The following is a 7,221-nucleotide window of genomic DNA, read 5'->3' on the forward strand; positions in this document are numbered from 1 at the left end:
AAGATGCGAATTTGCTCTCTCCGAGAGCCAATGGTGCCAATGGAGACCTCACCCCGACCTCGGGCAACACGTGAGTACAGTGAAGGTGGGAAGGGGAGCAACCTATGCAGCTCGGGCGTTCACCATTCTCCCAGGTGGAGCGCCAACGCAACTCCCTCTGCCGATCACGATCTGCAGAGGGTGTTTAGAAAGGACCAGGCATGTTTGCTTCTTCCTCATCGGCCCTATGATTAAGCCATAGATCACCTCCCGGGAGTGCCGAGTCCCTCAGGCCGCCTGTATAGCCTCCCTCAACCCAGGAGAGAAGCAATGGGAAAATACATTACTGAGAAATTAGCTGCAGGCATCATCCGACCGTCATCTTCCCCAGTGGCAGCAGGGTTCTTCTTTGTGGAGAAAAAAAATAAAACACTCCGACCAAGCATTGATTACCGTGGGCTTAATAAAATCACCATCAGGAACAAATATCCTCCACCTCTCCTCGCTTCTACGTTTGAGCTGCTCCAGGGGGCGACAATCTTCAGTAAACTCGACCTCCGTAATGCTTACCATGAGTGGAAGACAGCGTTTAACTCCCATTTAGGTCACTTTGAGTATCCGTTTACAAGGTAACCTAAAACCCGACCTGGTGAAGGTTCTAGCAGTGCTGGACTGGCCCAAACCTCCCAATTGCCAGCAACTCCAGCGCTTCCTCAGATTTGCTCATTTTTACCGTTGAGTTATCAGAATCAGAATCGTGTTTATTGGCCAAGTATATGTGCAGACACACACATTTGGTTCCGGTAGATGGTGACTCTCAAGCACAGCAATATAAATCACACACACACACACACACACACACACACACACACACACACACACACACACACACACACACAAAGCTGTGTAAACCAACTATAAATAACGAATCTAAACTTATATACATAAAATACAGAAATGAATGAGGTGGAATGAATACTACAGAATGTACATAAGGTGCAGCTGCAGTCTGGCAGTGGGAGCAGTGTGACAGGTCAACTGTTTAGGAGGGAGATGGCGAGGGGAAAGAAACTGTTCCTATGTCGGGTGGTCCTGGTCTGCAGGCTTCAGAGATTTCAGTAGAATTGCTCTGCCTCTCACAAAACTAATTTCACCTAAAGTCATTCCAGTGGAACCAGCCAGCTCAGGTGGTTTTTTCCAGTCTAAAGGAACGGTTTGCCACAGCTCCCATCCTCCGACAACCTAATCTCAGTCAACAGTTTGTGGTAGAGGTGGATGTGTCAGAATGAGGAGGAGAATCAGGTCCTGTCTCGGCGGTTTGAAGGTGAACTCCACCCAAGTGCCTTTTTCTCACAGCGTCTCTCCCCTACAGAGTGAAATTGTGATGTCAGGGATTGAGAAATGCTAGCCATAAAACTCACCCTAGAGGAATGGAGGCACTGGCTGGAGGGCACTGAGCATCTGTTTATTGTCTGGAGGGACCACAAAAACCTGGAATACATCCGGCTGGCGAAATCCCTCAACTCACGCCTGAAATAAACTTCTCAACCGACTGCTGTCTGGATTACTGCAGCTACTTCCCACGCCTGGCCGGCCTGGCCCACATCACCCTGGATTTCATCATGGCGCTGCCACCCTCTGCAGGTAACACAACTGTACTAACCATTGTCGATCGTCTTTCCAAGGCTGCACGCTTTATTGCCCTCTCAAAGCTTCCGACCGCCTTGGCAACAGCCCGCCTGCTCACCACACATGTGTTCAGACTCCTTGGTATCCCAGAGGATATTGTCTTTGACAGGGGACCTCAGTTCACCTCACGTGTGTGGAAAGAGTTTTGTACCACCCTGGGCGCAAAGGTTTGTCTCTCATCTGGTTTTCACGGCCTGGCGTGCGACTCGTGTCGGCCTGCTATGGACAAAAGAGCGAAATAAGGCTGTCCACTTGCTTTGTGTCTGTTTGAGTGGAGTCCAGAAAACTCTCTACGGAACAAAAGACTATAGAACTTGACTTCAAGCTGAGGTGGCAATTCAGCCATTTGATTCCTATCACAGCAGCTCATGATGAATGAACATGGTGCAATAAAAGTAGAAGTAGACTTTTCCAAACACTTACATTTACTTCAATTTTCTTGAGTAAGTTTAGGGGTTGTCCCATCAGCTTGCAGTCAAGTTCTATACTCTTGCTAATGAGCTACTAATTATATTCAGGTGTGCTGCAGCAGGGACACATTGGAAAAGTTTCAGGACACCCACTCTCGAGGACTGGAGTTTGAAACCCCTGCCCTAGATCACGAGTTACCCCACTAGTGGACCTGTCTGTCCTGAAGGGGTCCTCGGAGCTGCCGAATCCCACTACTGCTTTTGCCCCGCCTGATCCTCCAGCGATGAAAGTGGATGTTTCACGCCAGCTCATTGGGCAGCTCGGACACAGCCTTCCCCTGCATCCATTCCAGTTCCCCAGGTCAGGGTGGCTAGGACCAGCCAGTCCCTGTCTCTGCTCCCAGGGTTGCCAGGGTGCAGTTTTCTTCTGTGCCCATATCGTTCTTCAAGTGGAGGTGGCTGGTGTCCGGTGGGTCCCTGCACCAGTTCCCAGGGTAAGAGCAGCTGAGACCCAGTCATCTCCTGCACCAGTACCTGTTCCTTGGGTGGCAGCAGCTGGGGTCCTGCACCTTTCCTATGGTGAGGGTATACAGTGGCTTGCAAAAGTATTTTGCCCCCTTGAACTTTCCCACATTTTGTCTTGAATTTAATTGGACTTCCAGGTGAAAGACCAACACAAAGTGGTGCACACGTGAGAAGTGGAACCAAAATCAGACATGATTCCAAACATGTTTTACAAATAAATAGCTGCAAAGTGGGATGTGCGTAATTATTCAGCCCCCTTTGGTCTGAGTGCAGTCAGTTGCACATAGACGTTGCCTGATGAGTGCTAATGACTAAATAGAGTGCACCTGTGTGTAATCTAATGTCAGTACAAATACAGCTGCTCTGTGACGGCCTCAGAGGTTGTCTAAGAGAATATTGGGAGCAACAACACCATGAAGTCCAAACTAGTGATGGGCAGATGAAGCTTCATGAAGCACTGAAGCTTTTCATCCAATTGGTTCACCCCAGCACAAAGCTTCTTGAAGCTTCATTTACTCTAGTAGGACACCTACTGGACGTAAAAATAATAGCTGGCATGAATTTGAAGAGTGTGGCCGTTTGCACACAGCCTGTAAATGTCAACAACAAAAGGAGTGTGTAACACATGTATATTGTAGTGATGCAGTATACTGTGTATATTTATACTGGCAGTATGGAAAATGATCATTTGGAAATGCTTAAAATGGAAATGATCATTTACTGTGAGGTGAGGTGTGGTTGGGGTGTGGACAGTAGTTGTGCTTTTGTAACGTTGAGGTATGGACAGCTACACACTGAGGCTCAGTCCTGCCTGTTCACATTTTATTCTGTAAAAACTAAATTTTCACTGCTTTTATGACCTTTTAGTGGGGAGAACATAGCTAGGATTTAATGGTTTAACAAATCTTTTAAATCCTTTGTCCTCCACAATGCTAAATGGCTGGGAGTCCTCAATCACCATGGTAACCAGGTCTTCATCTATTTGAGATTGTTCTCCTGAGGAAAGACAATAAAGACAAAGCACAAATATAAATATCACATACGTAACTTTCTCTCCTCACTCTCATAAACCTCCAAACTGTCTCCAAACTCTCACTAACCGCAACTCTCCATCAAACACCCACATTTTGAATGAAGTCTGAGGGTTTATATCGCTGTCATATCTCGCAGCAAAGTTCGAACCACTTCATGAACCAGTCACGTGGTACAGCCGGGCAGCGAGGCTTCGGACGTCATCATTTTCAGCTCCTCCCATAAATGAAGCAAGCCTCGATACGCGCATCGCGGAAACGCCCCCTCCATTACTCGACACAAGCTTCGAAGCCTCGATACAGAACGTCACATCACTAGTCCAACGACCACAGCAGACAGGTCAGGGATAAAGTTATTGAGAAATTTAAAGCAGGCTTAGGCTACACAAAGATTTCCCAAGCCTTGAACATCCCACGGAGCACTGTTCAAGCCATCATTCAGAAATGGAAGGAGTATGGCACAACTGTAAACCTACCAAGACAAGGCCGTCCACCTAAACTCTCAGGCCGAACAAGGAGAGCGCTGATCAGAAATGCAGCCAAGAGGCCCACGGTGACTCTGGACGAGCTGCAGAGATCTACAGCTCAGGTGGGGGAATCTGTCCATAGGACAACTATTAGTCGTGCACTGCACAAAGTTGGCCTTTATGGAAGAGTGGCAAGAAGAAAGCCATTGTTAACAGGAAACCATAAGAAGTCCCGTTTGCAGTTTGCCACAAGCCATGTGGGGGACACAGCAAACATGTGGAAGAAGCTGCTCTGCTCAGATGAGACCAACATGGACCCTCTAGCCTGTTCCTGGGCTAGATTTCCGTGTTTCATCACCCGAGGGTTCCCGCCGCCAACCAAGATGACCGAGGTGTACTGTTGCCTCTGGCAGTCAGCCTTGAAGTGCTGCTAGCCCCGCGGCCCACCTCCTGAACTGCTCAATCTCACCGCTGGCCCTGCAGCCAGCCTCCTTAACTGCTTCGTGTGCACTGCTAGCCTCGTGGCTAGTCTCCTGAACGGCTAGATTTTTTTGGACTTGTATTTCATATTTGCCAACATTAAAGCTGCTTTTTGAGTTCAATTCAGCCTTTGAGTCTTGCATATTGGGTCCTAACCTGCTTGACTCACACAGCAAAGCAAGATACCACCGGGTGACCCAGACATTGGTATTCTTCATACGATGCAACCACTGCAGCTGGGCGCATTCCAGACAGAGGTTAAAGAATGGCCCAGGAGGTAATAACAAAATAAGTCAACGACCCACCGGCTTGCCAGGCACTTCTTCCCCTTCTTGCTGTTCCAGGCTTCCTGCTCTGGCAACCTTTAGCTGATGTCAGCCACAGGCCTTGACACCCTGCTTAAACTCAGGTCAGCTCTGTCGTACCATTCTACTCACCTAGACTGACATCACCTCCCCTTAAAACTCATCTCTCTCCCCCTGCAGTCAGTTTAGTTATATTCACCATCTCCTGGACTTAGCAGCCATTACCACACTAACCCCTTTCTCCTCTCCCCTCAGTGTGATCACTAGACATTAGCTGCCATGCTCCAGTCCCCCACCTCTGGTTCAATTTATGAGCCAATATTTATTTACACAATAGTGATAAAAAACAAGTAAAAAAACACGTTAAAAGGCACGGTGGCATAATGGTTAGCACTGTTTCCTCACAGCAAGGTCCTTAGTTCAATTCCATCATCAGGCCGGGGGCTTTTTGTGTTTCTGGAGTTTGTATGTTTGTACCCGTGTTTGCATGGGTGTCTCCTACTTCCTTCCACAGTCCAAAGACATGTAATTGGAAACTCTAAATTGCCAATAGGTTTGAATGCAGGAGTGAATATGACCGCAAATAGTTGTCTTTGTCTATGAGTTCGCCCTGTGACAGACTGGTGACCTATCCAAGGTGTACCCTGCCTCTCGCCCTAAGACAGCTGGGATAGGCTCCAGCCCCCCGCGACCCTGAAAAAGGATAAGCGAGTGGATAGATGGAACACTAAAAGTAAGGCTTACATTTTTTAAGAGTAGTGCAAATTGCATTTATAAATAATAATTACACTATAAATCTAATGAAAACGGTTTTATGTAATACAGAAATATATGTAGAGTCATATGTAGAGTTATTATACTGCTTTACAGAGAACAGTAGGAAGAATTTTCTGAAACATTCTTAATGCCAGCAGGGTTGAATGAGTCTGAAAGAGATCTGCTGCCTCGGTAGTTTGGAGTGGAGTGGGTATGATGAGTCGTCCATGATGGAGAGTAGCTTGTTCAGTGACCTCCTGTCCCTCACTCAGTCAAATGTCTCCAAATTCTGGTGGTTAAAGAATCTGAGCTTGGGTCTGCCGTGTCACAGACTCACTTTTGGTCCAGTCTGTCATTTGGATTGGCCTAGTTGGATTCAGGGTCACCTGATCCAGCCCAACTATAAGCTTTGTCTTTTCTTTCAAAAGAAAAGTATTAAGCATAGTTTAAAAAGTAGGCAGGGTGTCTATCTCCCAAATCCAAGCTGGAGCTGGTTCTGCAGAAATGGGGCCTGGAAGCTGAAGGCTCTGGCTATCATACAACTTTTAAATATCCTAGGAACCACAAGTAAGCCAACAGTCTGAGAGTGAAGTGCTCTATTTGGGTCATATGGTACTACAAGGTTGTTAAGGTAAGATGGGGCCTGATTATTCAAGACCTTGTATGTGAGGAGAAGGATTTTAAATGTGATTCTGGATTTAACAAGGAGAGCTGTTAAGCTGGCTGGCTGACAATGACGAGAAGCCAGTATAGGAGAATTTTACAACTACCAATTCAAGAATTTTCTAGATAAAGGGAAGGTTTAAGATTGGCGTACAATTATCTAAGACAACTGGGTCAAGCCATGGCTTTTTAAGTAATGGCTTAATTACTGCCACCTTTAAAGCCTGTAGTATAGACCTGGCTTTCTTTGTTACTGGAACTAAATATCCAGCAGCAGACTAAGAGTGAAAAGATGCTGCAGAAAGCCAGAAAGGTGGGCAGGGCAGGACTTCTGGACCCTGTAACAGATGTGATGAGGGCCTGCAGCGTGGCCTTGCTGTAGTATGTCCAGCTGCTGTTAACAACTTGCCAATTTTTGTGTGCATGTTTTTTTTTTTTGTTTTGTTTTTTTTTTTTTTTTGTTGTTGTTTTGCAACTTAGAGTTGGCTTTTCATTTTGAACAAATTCATTTGAATAGAGCCACTATAATTTTCACCTGATAAATAGCGGCTAGAATGTGATGAATTTATTATTCATTTTAGCTAATGTGTTTTTCATTAGAATTTGCTATTTGCTTGTAAATTTAAGTAGAACTGCAACAGCATTTACAATTTATAAGAGCTAGCTTTTTTGTTACCTTGTACCCAATGTTTTCTGGTAACATTAAAGTGTTTTTTAGTTTGCTGTTTTAACACAAAGATATGTCTAAATTGCCTCAAATTCTTCCAGATTAACTGTTAAATGTCTAGCTATGTTTAGTTGCAGCTGTTAGATCATATTTGGACATATCAATATCTTCGGATGATTTGCATTTCTGTTGTGTGGTTAATGTGTAGACCTGATACATCTACCCATGTAATTTCTTCCAGCCTACATT

Source organism: Aulonocara stuartgranti (genome assembly GCF_965226115.1).
Source record: "Aulonocara stuartgranti genome assembly, chromosome: 4".
Lineage (NCBI taxonomy): Eukaryota > Metazoa > Chordata > Actinopteri > Cichliformes > Cichlidae > Aulonocara > Aulonocara stuartgranti.